Source organism: Mustela nivalis, assembly GCF_964662115.1.
Source record: "Mustela nivalis genome assembly, chromosome: 5".
Taxonomy (NCBI): domain Eukaryota; kingdom Metazoa; phylum Chordata; class Mammalia; order Carnivora; family Mustelidae; genus Mustela; species Mustela nivalis.
Genome location: NC_139024.1, coordinates 57,586,726 through 57,599,826, shown reverse-complemented (window position 1 = coordinate 57,599,826; position 13,101 = coordinate 57,586,726). Strand labels below are relative to the sequence as shown.

The 13,101-nt window shown below is 40.7% G+C and overlaps 1 protein-coding gene and 1 long non-coding RNA gene across 5 annotated transcripts in view; one reads left to right on the top strand and one right to left on the bottom strand.

Annotated features, from left to right (window-relative positions):
• UTRN (utrophin) overlaps positions 1-13,101 on the top strand; it is a 507,070-nt gene that overhangs the window by 105,917 nt on the left and 388,052 nt on the right. The window lies entirely within an intron of this gene.
• On the bottom strand, positions 279-6,280 carry LOC309864890. The gene is made up of 2 exons (XR_014311828.1): positions 1,785-6,280; positions 279-1,743 (listed from the first exon to the last, which is right to left on the bottom strand). It is a non-coding gene; the product is annotated as an uncharacterized lncRNA (long non-coding RNA).

The window sequence follows — 13,101 nt, the reverse complement described above, 5'->3', positions numbered from 1 at the left end:
CAAGAGAAAAAAAGTCCTGGTAAAGAGAATGAATTTGATTTCATTTATTTCTTTGTCCACGCCCTTTGGTATATCATGGTAGAGTTTAAAATAGAATTATTGTTGAGTCTGCTGCTTCCCTGCAGCGTGGGTCCCTCTCTAGGGTAGTCAGGCCCTTGTCCTGAAAAATGCAAATAGATAACTGATGGTGTCTTCCATAGGAATTTATTTTGAATTCCATCCCTGGACATTTTCTTTGTGGTCCCCTCCCTGGCCCCCTTGTAATCAAACACCAAATCTTTTTTTTTTTTTTTTAAGATTTTATTTATTTATTTGACAGAGAGAGATCACAAGTAGGCAGAGAAAGAGGAGGAAGCAGGCTCCCTGCTGAGCAGAGAGCCCGATGCGGGATTCGATCCCAGGACCCTGAGATCATGACCTGAGCCGAAGGCAGCGGCTTAACCCACTGAGCCACCCAGGCGCCCTCAAACACCAAATCTTATTGAGTCTCCTACCTATACATATTAAAAATGTCTATTTCTCTCCCTCTTTTCTGACACCTCCTTTTGCCAAGTCACTATTATCTGAGTTAGGAAAATATGCGAACAACTTTAAGATAGGCAAATAGATTAGTGAGAGTCCTTCCAGTTCAGATGTCTGGGTTATTGGCCTTCCCTTGTCTGTAAGCTACTCCACAACTCTGAGAGTTGTAGAAAACAGATAATAATGCAAATGATTCTTGTCCATAAAAAGTGCAAAGTAGGTGGAAGGCAATTGATTATTATTCCTGGGATAGACCTATTTTTGCATCTATTATAAATTTATTTCCGCTTTCCTTTATTGCGTATAAACGTGGTCTTTTGAATTCTCCTTTGAACTGGTTGTAATACCTTTCTGGTTCTCTTGTCAATTAATGAGTTGAAGTCTGACACGTGTTGATCTTACATGCATATGAGAGTCATGATTTTACCGTTGTTTTTAAAAAAATTATCCCTGAACACGTGGATCACTGTAATAATCTACCAGCCGGTTCTGCCATGCCATGCTTTGCCTATCTGTTCCCTTCTTTCTGCAGTCTATAGAGTAGCAAGAGTGCCCTTACAATGTAAGTTGAAGTTGAATCTTTCAGTGGCTGCCCGCTGTTCTTACTTGCCTTTTAAGGCCCTCAAATGTTGCTCTCTCCAAACTGCAAGGACCTATTTTACTGTTCCTGCTCCCCTTCCCCTAGGGGACTTAAAAACAAGTCTCAGAAATCAGCTCCAGGTGTGAAGGCCAAGAAAAACAAGGCTGTTCCCACCTCGAGTCTAGCCCTGACATAAGTACAGCCATCTTGGCAAAGCAAAAGCCGGCACCTTGCACTGTGAGAGTGGGTTAGCATAAGAATGGCCATCCTGAAGGCCGGGAAGCCATTTTACTGAGCATCCCTAACCAGCCCACAGGGCGCAGGTAACTTGAGATAAGAGAAAGTAGCTAAAACCTAAGAAACAACTTAATCATATACCACCAGGATGGTTAGGTGATGGTGCCATAGGGACCAAATGTTAAAGAAAAACAAGTACTTAACTTGCAGAGATCACAATCCTGCAAGACAGGAGTCTCCCTTGGTTTGCAAATGTCCTGGTGATTTAGAGCAAAAAGGGCTATCTCTTCAATGCCCAGTTTCCGGAGACAGTGGCTCAGTTCCTCAAGGCCTAAGGTTGCACCATAAAACTGAGGGAAGCTGAGGTGGAAGGAAATGTAAATAAAGTTGAATTTCTTCTAAACCTAAATCTCACTTAACCACCAGGATGGCGCCAGGGTGACACTGGAATGGCAAAAGGTTAAACAAAGTTAAACTGTCAAAGTAGGGTGCAAGATATGTATGTAGCTATGAAGAAGTGCCTTGAAAATGTTATATAAACCCTTGGCTTTGAGTGCTTGGGGTCCTTGTTGAAACCCACTGCGCCGGGCGGATACTTGGACCCCAGCTAGCTGGAAATAAACTTCACTGTGTGACTTGCATTATCGAGAGTGTTCTCTGTCTAATTGAGGGGTGGTCGACTCCGTACTCTAACAAAACTACTTCTGATTGCATTTTGCTCTCTCTCCTTCCCTTCTGATGCTCTGGCTATCATGATGAGCTCTCTCATGGCTTCTACCCTTGCTCCTTCTTCCATCTTTTCCTGGCCAACTCCTTTTCCTATTTGTTGTTGGAGCTGAAATATCATTTCCCCAAGGATTCTTTTTCTGAGCTCCCAGATGAGGACAGAAATGCTCTGTACTCACAAAGCACTGATCAGAATTGTACTTTAAATAGTTGTATCTGAAAATATTTGTCTCTCCTCTCCTAATGAGTGGCAAGCTCCATGGGTACAAGGATTGTTTCTTTTGTTTGCTGGCACCACTTCTGGCATTTAGGAGGCCCCCAGTGAGCCTTGATAGGCTTAATAGATCAATGAATGACAGTGACAGAAACATATTTAAATGCCTGATACTTTATATCCATAAACCAGTTGGTAGTTGTTATATTCAAAAAAGGTAGGAGGGAGCGTAGAATTGAGTGCAAAATGGCACAAACAGTGTTATTCCATGGATATGAATACACTTTGCTGCATTTACTCACAAAAATCAACAAAAAAATCCAGCTCTGCGGTTTCCCTATTTACCTGTTTTTGGAGTTGCACTGGAAAGATTGTCAAATCACCATTTGGATTTAATACATAAGATGCTCACGCTTGCTGCACAGGATTCTTCAAATAGAATCCTCCTATTAAATGGGGGCGATGAAAAATGAGATTTAAAAGTTAAAATCGGTTCAATTCATTCCTTGATAAGGGGTTTGGTAAAGAGCTTGAGAATATTGAAGAGTGTGGATCTAAAACCATTGTTTGATTTTTCACTATATAAAGAAATAGGATAGCTAAGGCAGCATTCACTATAAATATATATCCTTTTTTGCTGCAAATCCTTGTTAGTATGTTACAGAGCTATGCTTTGGAGTTTGGGAATCCTGAGAAACCACCCAGGATAGAACAGTGTATGGTTGTTGGATTTTAAAAAGTTATGAAGAGCTCAGAAGAAAATGATTATCTGAAGGAACTGAGGGTTAGGAAATTTAACACTTATTCCTGGAGGTGCTGCTCATTTATTTATGACCTCAGGCAAATTATTAGCCAATTTTTCCAGGTCACTTGGTTTTTATTCCTTTAGCTATAAAACACACTTGGTAGTAATTACTTGCCTTATATTGAGAAGAAATATCGAGGCATTATTATGAAACATTATGGGAGATTTTAATTGCTTAAGAATGCTAAATTTAGACCCTCTCAGATAACCCTAGCTTGTAGTACCCCTGGTCTGTGCTACACATATATTTTAAAACAAAAGTGGAAAAACAAACAAACAAAAAAGCATTGACTCGTTAAACCCACTTTATTCCATTGTCTGATGGTGAAGTTTGAGTGTTTTGCTCCTGCTCAACTTTAAGATCCTCTGGTTTGTTAGTGGGCTGGTCTCCCGAGGGAGGCAGTGAGGGCCTCCTTGCTTCAGTGTTGGGAACTTCCTTCTGACTCCCAGCCTGCATTTTCTCTGGCTGACTTTCAGAGCTGCTCGTCTGGCAGAGCTGAGACGTACACATTGCAGAAGCATTTTTATCAGTTTGGTGAGGTGATTCTCAAAAGAGGTTTAACAAAGGTTAGGCAGAGAATGTGCCGACTTGAAAATGCTGAACTTTAGTTTGGGCAGATTTCTGCCTTTCCCCTTTTGAAGACAACGATGAGCCACGTTTTCATAGAAGTCAGTAAATTCCAAACTTGAAATTTAAATTGATGGAGCATAAAAGGAAAATCTGTGAAGCATTTTTAAAATTTTTTAAAATAGATTTCACTGTGGAGAGCTATTCAAATGTGTTCTTTGAGGCAGAGGGACATTGCTTCTAGAGTCCCATTGTTTTCTCCTCTTTTCCTGTTGGAGGTTGATGGTCACAGAAATGAGAGTGGGGAAAGATGTGTAGGGAGCTTTGTAGAAGATGGGGCAAGAAAGGCAGCCTGTAGCTGTTCAGTCTTCTTTCAGTCTTGTGAAGGAGACAGTATAGGCTTCCGGGGGACCATCAGTCTCATCTCCAGTAGAGATCTGAGCTCTGTGAGTTACACACTGTGTCCACTGTTGATTTATTTTCATGAGCATGACGATGGCAACTCAACTTGTTGTTTAAGGCACCATATCTGTTCAATTAGTTGTTTAAGAAGTTTCAATTTAGGGGCACCTGGGTGGTTCAGTGGGTTAAGCCCTGTCTTCAGCTCGGGTCATGATCTCAGGGTCCTGGATGAAGCCCCCCGCATCGGGCTCTCTGCTCAGCAGGGATCCTGCTTCCCCCTCTCTCTCTCTCTGCCTACTGCTCTGCCTACTTGTGATCTCAGTCTGTCAAATAAATAAATAAAATATTAAAAAAAAGTTTTAATTTATGTTTACTCACCATTACACAATAAAGTGCACTTCGTATTCCTAAACAGTTCCAAGCTATGTTTTGGCTACATTATGTAAGTTTGGTTTTGTTGTTTGTTTGTTTGTTTTCATTCAGTTTGATTTCTTTTGTTTGTTTTGGTTCCAAATAGCATACTTGCAAAATCACTTTTACCTGGTTACTGTTGTTAAAGTAAAAATAAATAAATAAGTAAAAGATTTTGACTGAACCCATTATTACTTGTAACTGTTAAGCAAATTTGACAGTATTTGCTGATGCATTATAACCCATGCTCAGTTTTGAGATTGATCTGCTGAGAGGAAATGACTTCCAGCCTTTGCCTAGAACGGGGTGAGCCCAGCCATCCACCTTGTGCTTTTTCACTCAGCCTGAGTGGCCCTCCCTGCCATCCCCACCTTCAGAGATGGGCTCTGGTTGGTGCTGGGGGGAGGGGGTCGTAGACCGAAGCCAGTATGGGCCAGTGAGCGGAGGGAGAGGATTGTTTAAGAGGTGGGGGAAACTTTTAGGGGAAAGAAGCTCTTTCTGTTAAACAGAGCTGGGAAGGACCTGCTTTTAGCTGTACCTAACCACGGGAAACCTGTGGCTCTAACTACAGGTAGTCACCTGCCAACCATGAGTGGAGCCAAACTGGATTGGGGAATGTGGAGTGTTGATACTGTTAATTTTGTTCTTGTCATCTGTTGGGGAAATTAAAAAAAATAAAAATAAAAGAAAATCCTGCCAATAAAAAGACCTCTATCTGATACAGAATACAGAGCAAGCACAGTACAAATGGATGCTCCTTGCCTGGGTCTCTTGTGTACCTCCTGAGAGACTCCTGCGTTCCCCTAAGGTCTTTGTTATCTTGGGTTAGAAAGCTGGAGATGGGGGTTTATCTAATTCCTCACCCCAAATCTGGTCTTATTGTGTTTTTAAGGAGATACCCTAAGGGGAAAGAAAGGGCAGGGTGGCTGTCCCTCCTTTATTAAACAAAGAAAGTGTCATTTTATTTACCCTTATCAGTCATCATTATCAGTCCCAGAACTAATGCTTTGCCCTGGTCCCATGGTAGCATATTGTTTGAGGAACTGCGCTCTCCAAACATTTCCCCTGCTTTGCCAGTTGTGCATGTATGGAATGAGCGGTCTTGTTATAGACCTTGCCTGGTATGCATTTGGACCGGGTTTACTCAGCTTGCAGACTTCGCATGGTGTTTGTCCATGGAGTATGCAATTGGCCTTGCCTCTGGCTGCCAGCTCTGTGAGCCCCACATGTGGAACCTTAGCATACCAGTGTATCAGCACTATCTCATGACTTAGCTTACTCCAAATCAAGGAAAAACTTCTGTTACATGCTGTCTGACTTTTGATTCTCAGGAAGGTGTTATTTGGTTTAGCTTGCATTTTACAGTATTTTGTAGTTATTAAAGAAATCGTTGATTTGATTCCTGTGTGAACATGGCACATAAATCATTATTTTGTAGTGAATGTGTTGTTAGTGGGATTACCTGAGCTATGTTTCTCCAGTCCCTCACTCTCTTTTTCCTCCCACCCTCTTTCCCTTCTTGCAAGAGAGTTTCTAAATGGAATCTTTTTCAGTTCTTAAGAACTTGTGCTGACTACCCTGAATTCTTTAAAAAAAAAAAAAAAAAATGCCGGGAGCCATGTGCTCACTGATTCTTTTGACTGTAGCAATCTTGCTGGCTTTCCTTTGCAAGGTGTTTAAAGACCTCCTTAGCTATTTCACTGCACTCATTTTGCTCTCACTCTTCTCAGTTAAAAGCAATGTTGCTCTCCTGCTTTCCCTGTAGAGTGGAATCATAAAGTTGATATTGACCTTCATCAGTCTTCATTTCATTGGTCAAACTATACATTTATAGCTTTATAAATTTTATAAATATTTTTAATATAGTATATAATATAAACATATATTTATATATAATAAATACATAACATAATATATAATGAATAATGTATTTATATGTAAATATAAATAAATATAAATATTTATATATAGCATATATACATTTATGTGCATTTATAGTGATGGACCTCATTTTATCAGTTTGCTTAATCTCTCTTTTTCTTTAAGGATTTTATTTCTATGAGAGGTAGAGATAGCGAGAGAGAGCGTGAGCAGGGAGGAGAGGGAGAAGCAGACACCCCTGAGCAGGGAGCCCAACACCAGGCTCCATCCCAGGATCATGACCTGAGCCCAAGGCAGACGCTTAACCGAGTCACCCAGGCACCCCACAGTTTCTTTAATCTTGACTAGAGATACTAGTCTTTGTTTTAATCTATTATTTATTTTACACAATAATACACATCACAAAAAGAAGAAATCCAAAGAAAATATTCTCCTTTTAATGCTTTCAGTTCTACTACCAAGAGAAAAAGCATAACATTTTTGTTATAAAAAACTTGAAAAATGTGTTTATATGTAAACATAATTAACCAGAATGGTATTGTTTGTTGTGCTCACTGGTGCCTTATTGACTTTTAAGAAAATGAAGAACTACAAGAGCCAAAAGGATGCTAAAGTTGCATCCGTGCTGAGATTGGGGATTCATAAGTGAAAGAGTCTGCTTTAAAAATATCAAAAGAAGTATCAAGTTATATTGCTTATTGCTTTTTGAAATTTTAAAATAACTAAAGCCTTGCCAAAAATGATCAAAAACAGAAAACAATAAAAAAAATTAGAGATGCTAAAGCTTACAATATGTTACCAGAAGCTGGGGACATCAGATTAATCTCAAATGAATCTGAGAAGAATGCAAATACATTATAGTATATCTAGTATCTAGTATATGTGTATATATGTATATGCCATGTATAGCCATGTATATGATACATGTGTACGCACGTAAAGTAAACAGTGGAGATAGTAACTGAATTGCCTTGGCTGCCTCAAATCCTGTTTTGAAAATAGAGCATAAAAAATGGAATAGCTATATAAAGAACTTAGCAAACTCAACACCCAAAGAACAAATAATCCAATCAAGAAATGGGCAGAGGACATGAACAGACATTTCTGCAAAGAAGACATCCAGATGGCCAACAGACACATGAAAAAGTGCTCCATATCACTCGGCTTCAGGGAAATACAAATCAAAACCACAATGAGATATCACCTCACACCAGTCAGAATGGCTAAAATCAACAAGTCAGGAAATGACAGATGCTGGCGAGGATGCAGAGAAAGGGGAACCCTCCTACACTGTTGGTGGGAATGCAAGCTGGTGCAGCCACTCTGGAAAACAGCGTGGAGGTTCCTCAAAATGTTGAAAATAGAACTGCCCTATGACCCAGCAATTGCACTATTGGGTATTTACCCTAAAGATACAAACATAGTGATCCAAAGGGGCACGTGCACCCGAATGTTTATAGCAGCAATGTCCACAATAGCCAAACTATGGAAAGAACCTAGATGTCCATCAACAGATGAATGGATCAAGAAGATGTGGTATATATACACAATGGAATACTATGCAGCCATCAAAAGAAATGAAATCTTGCCATTTGCGACAACATGGATGGAACTAGAGCGTATCATGCTTAGCGAAATAAGTCAAGCAGAGAAAGACAACTATCATATGATCTCCCTGATATGAGGAAGTGGTGATGCAACATGGGGGCTTAAGTGGGTAGGAGAAGAATAAATGAAACAAGATGGGATTGGGAGGGAGACAAACCATAAGTGACTCTTAATCTCACAAAACAAACTGAGGGCTGCTGGGGGGAGGGGGTTTGGGAGAAGGGGGTGGGATTATGGACATTGGGGAGGGTATGTGCTTTGGTGAGTGCTGTGAAGTGTGTAAACCTGGTGATTCACAGACCTGTACCCCTGGGGATAAAAATACATGTTTATAAAAAATAAAAAATTAATAAAAAAATAAATAAATTAAAAAAAACAATGGAATAGCTGAACAGTGTCAAAGGGCTCACATTTATTGTTTGTTTGTAAGATACCATATCAGATATATTGTGAGAGCACTTAAAAACTTATGTTTTCACTCATCTCCTTATTATACCCAGTTGTAACTTGATTATTTATAATGAGATTAAGTAAATCATAGGACAGATTCTGTCTGTGTACTGTATCTGTTACTTGGTACAAATTTGGCAGAAGCATGCTTAGCTCATGAGCCCATCCTAATGTGCTCAGCCTGCTGCGCTGGTACTGGTTTTGTTTACGTCTGTGTTCTGAGGGTCTTGAGGGCAAGGCCTGCATTTGTCTCTGTGGGTGGTCAGGGTCAGCCTAGCAACTCCAGCGAGAAGGCACTGATCTGTCTTCCACATGGAAAATGCAAATCCTAATTCTGTCTCTGGCTGGTGGGTTGTTGCTATAAAGAAGTTGTACTTTGCCCTTTTAAGAGCTCCAAACTATGCTTTCTAAATTTTACTTTCTTATTCAATCTTCTGCACATTTTTTTTTTTCTATTACCACTGCTACTATTGCTGAAAAACTTGGCTTCTATGATAGAAATAACTGGGATTTGGGAGTACTGAAGAAGGGAGAGAATAAGACAGTGTCAGATTAGAGACAGGGCGGGGACTTGATCACAGAGGATCTTTTACTTGGAGTGTGGATTGTCTTTGCCTATAATTAGAGTTATTCCGGCTTTTATACAGAAGCAAAGGGATCAATTAGCCTCGTCCTGGAGACTTGAACTGCAGTGGGAGTCATGATGACAGGGAGAGGTGGTTACCTTTGAAATGTGTGTTCGAAGGTAGAAAATTGAGGTGGACAGTGAGTGGAAAACAAAGAATCTGAAACTACAGACTTCTTTGTGTTGGTCTGATTGCTGGTGTTCTGTCTTCAGGCATGTTCTCTAGTCTTTGCATGGTGTGTTGTTGTGTGTGTGTGTGTGGATGTGTGCGCACATGCGTGTGTGTGTCTTTTCCACAGAGATTATCCAACTCACTATTGACTACTACATTTCATGTGGTTATGCCGTGCGCAGAGACTGCTAATCAGTCGCCTGGTGACCTGGTATGCCACGTTGTTTATCTACTTTCAGGAAACTACAAATATCAGGAGATTACACGGAGAAATTCAGATTTCCAGGTTCTTTTGAAAAACCGGTAGTCCTGCCCACAGTGACCGACATGGCTGCTGGTGGTGGAAATGAGCACGAGCTGTCACCAGCAGTCTTTGGGCTCATTTCTCCGGGGGTGGCGGAGCTCATCAGCTTGGCTTCGTGTGGTCGTCTATCACACATCCCCATCAGTCTTCGCAGCCGCTGCCCTCCTGGAGACCCTGGCTTCTCCTCATGAATTGTGATAAAAGTTTACTTGTATCTTCTGACACTTTTAAATCCAGAAACTTCCATGTCCCAGCTGCTGGTATTAATGCTGGTCCCTCTTATCACAATGATGGGGTTAAAGTGGGTGTCAGGAGAGTGCACCGAAGGATAGGGGTCAAGGAAAGGCTTGGAGGAGGAGTCACCAGGGCTGGTCACCTACAGTATCTGTCCCCTGGACGCATGTCATGTTGCCTTTTCAATTTTTTAAGGTTAAATATGACCCATGGCTTATCTACATTCCAAGTTCAAGATTGTTCATTTGTACTGTTTTGTGTTTATTGGAAAACTATGAGAGCCCTCTCTTGTGAATGAGAAGGGTGGCCTGAACTTGGCATTTCTGCGGGGCCAAGCACAAAGGAGGTATTCACCATGTATTTGTCTGATTGAGTTATTAAACTGTATTTTTTCTGTCGGAGAAGGCTCTGCAAATATGTCTTTGCAAAGGATTCAATATCTAAATAGGAGGCTGACTGTCAGGATGAATCAGTTTTTAATTTTATTCAGTGATGACTTCTGACATTTCCAAACAGTTTCCCAGGGTAGACCCCATGTTGAGAGCCTGTGATAGGAAAGCGCAGATACGCATTAAAGCTGTGTGCTTGGGAAAAAATTGTCTTCATTTTGAGTTCATTTCAATGTGCTACATGTTTTGTTGCTTTCTTTGGGAAGTCATTAAATAGGACTCCCTCTATTCTGCGCCCCCCCAATTAAGTATTTCCTGGCTTAGATGTCACAGTCCTGCCCCCTTGTAATCTTAGTGGCAGTTTAGCACAGACTTTGAGAACATAGGTTTAGAACCCGATTCTGTAGTATTAGATCCTGTTTCTGTCTTTCCCTTGTCATATCGCCCTGGTCTCAGCTTCCCTATTTCAAAATATTACTATCAAGAAATAACTAATACATGTAACTAATACATATAAATCTCTGTAAACCCCTAAAACATTTCTAAGTGCTTGCTATTACTCTAAGGACATTTCATGCTTCTGCTGCCTGTTTTCATGTGGCCCACAAGCTAGGAATGGTTTTGACATTTTTAGGGGGTTGCAAAAAATAAAGAAAAGAATATTTCACGACACATGGATGTTATATGAGATTCAAATTTCAGAATCCACAAATAAAGTTTTATTGGAACATAGTCATCATTATGATTGTCTCATTTGTTTCTGTATTATCTGGGCTGCTTTCATATTACAGTAGGATCGAGTGGTTTTGGTGGAGACCACCTGGCCAGCAACACCTAATCTAGGTTCTGTCTGGATCTTTGCAACAGAAATTTTCTGACCTCTGCTTATAGGACAGAAAGCACTGAATCCCCATAGGTACAGGTGTTAATCTCTTGGGTGGTAAGTGGGACTTGCTCTTTGGCATAGTCTGGTTCTTTCCATCTGTATATGGGGCATTCTGAAGTTGTATTTGTCAGAATACGTACTTTTGTAGTGACTGGCCATGTGTGTGGTGGTGTGGGTGTGTGTTTTCTGTGTAAGCTTTGAACCACAGCTTTGGATTTGGACAAGCCCAGGTACTATTCTTTACTCTGTCCAGTGAGGAGATTCACAGGCTGTATTTCCCTCTCTTTCGCCATCCTGCAGGTGTAATCCTTCCAGAGATTCTCAGTGGGAATATATACTGATAACACCATCATTGGCTTGGAGTGGGAAGGTGTTAGAGAAAGGGACGTAGCACAAAACGTGTATTTTCCTGATCGCCATCAGTATTCATCTGAAATTGGGAGATAGAATAAAGAAATTGTATTGCTGTTACTGTGGGGTTTTGTTTGTTTTATATTTTTAAAGAAAATTAGAGCACTGGTTATACTGTATGAATGATTGACTTCTAGAAAGACAGAAGGGTGTCTGGGTCATGTTTGTTTGAACAGAATGCTCTGCAGGGAGCTTTTCTTAAGGTTTGTTGCTCCGTAAACCAATGAACTAGACAAGCGAGAGAGGGAAAGAGTGTCTCTTCTAGAAAAGTTAATGCTGCTCCTTAATGCCTCCTACTTTGCCATTGATTAGCAGTGGAGCTTAGGGAAGAGTCTGGTGAGTTTGCTGCTGAGTCACGGCTTGTCTCGTGGTGCAGACCTACAGCACAGTGTGGCATGCTCTAGTCTCATCATGTTCATGGCTTTGGAGTGGGATGTATCCCTACTGGTCATCGTATTCGTGAATTTGGGACTGAGAAGATCTTTGTCCATGAATTGACACTAACACGGACTCAGGTTCAGAACCTGCTTTTACATTTTGCCTGGGATGAAGAAATGCTTATTTGTTTTATTTGTTCTTCCAGATACGGTTGAAATTTTATGGCACTTTTATGACCATATAAACACTGAAATTATGCTCCTAATATGAATGATAGTATCAACCATTCAGTGAACGTCCGTCTTCTTAGTTTTTAACAGATGAACAAATAGATGTGGAAGGACCAAGTCACTTGCCCAGAATTATATGACTGGTGAAAGGACTTGTCTGTTAGTGAGATCGTGGATGCACATTCATGATTGTCATATGGACTAATATTTATATTTACCTTATTCTATATTATGATGGTTTGTGTTATTTTATTTATTTATTTTTTGAAATGGATAGTGGATTTGAGAAGACATTATTAGCTGTAGTTCTTATCAATTTTTGAGATCTTTTTTATGTCTAGGTATGCCTTATTTATTTACTTACTTAATTTTTTAAAAGATTTTATTTATTTATTTATTTGACACAGAGAGAGAGAGAGAGAGACAGACAGACAGACAGACAGACAGCCAGAAAGAGAGGGAACACAAGCAGGGGAAGTGGGAGAGGGAGAAGCAAGCTTCCCTCTGAGCAGGGAGCCCGATATGGGGCTTGATCCCAGGACTCTGGGATCATGACCTGAGCTGAAGGTAGATGCTTAACTATCTGAGCCACCCAGACGCCCCTATTTAATTTATTATTTAAAAAATATTTTATTTATTTGAGAGAGAGAGATGAATGAGCGAGTGTGAGTGAGAGAGAGAGAGAAAGAAAGAACCAGCAGGGGTATGTGGCAGAGGAAGGGAAGAAGCAAGATTCTCCTGCTGAGCAGGGAGCCCGGTGCTAGGCTTGATCCCCGGATCATGACCTGAGCTAAAGGCAGATGCCTAACACACTGAGCCACCCAGGCACCTCTACACACCCCTCTTTATTTCTCCCATGACCTTTACCTATATCCCTACCTCTTCATGCCCAGAGCAGAGTTATTCATCTCTCCTGGAAAAGGAATCTGTTGATTGGGTGGCTGGTGCTCCGAAGTGTACTTTGGTTGACATAAGAGAGGAGGAAGGCGAGCATAGCAGAAGATGAGGGCTTCTCTTTTGTTTTTACAGGTGACAGGTAGGGAGTCTTTAACGTGCAAGGAGCTCCCC